Here is a 542-nt window from a genome sequence, read left to right on the forward strand (position 1 = left end):
ACCAAGCCTTTCTTGAAAAGGACTTTCTTCACTGACTTCGGTCTTAGCCCTTAACTGATTCACTATGCCCCGCTGGTTTTCACTTTCTCGGCCCTTAACCGATTCGCTATGTCTCTAGATCTTAACAAAAAGTCGTCAAATGGGCTATATACCCTTACGTCATAGGCTAACTAACTATTAATCGTAACAAGAGACACCCATGTGAAAGCAGCAAGGCACCTATCCGAAGTACAATGTCCACACACTATATATTTAAAATTCAACACCCACACGTGGTTAATAGCATGCAGGGTTAATGGAACAAAAGAAAATGTGAACTCACCCTGCCTGTGACAAAACAACGCCTCGTGGTTCTAGAGTGATTATTTTATCAATTTGGGTTGTTTTAACATTAAAATGCACAGCTATTTTCAGGATCAGCCGGCTGCCATCAAACACACAAATCTAACTTTGCCTAGTTTAACTAGTGAAGAATCTTTGTCATAACAGGCATCTTCTTACCGATTGATTTGAGCTCTTGTGTGTCGAATGGCTGCAAGCGG

The sequence above is a fragment of the Notothenia rossii genome (genome assembly GCF_949606895.1).
Source record: "Notothenia rossii genome assembly, chromosome: 8".
NCBI classification, from domain to species: domain Eukaryota; kingdom Metazoa; phylum Chordata; class Actinopteri; order Perciformes; family Nototheniidae; genus Notothenia; species Notothenia rossii.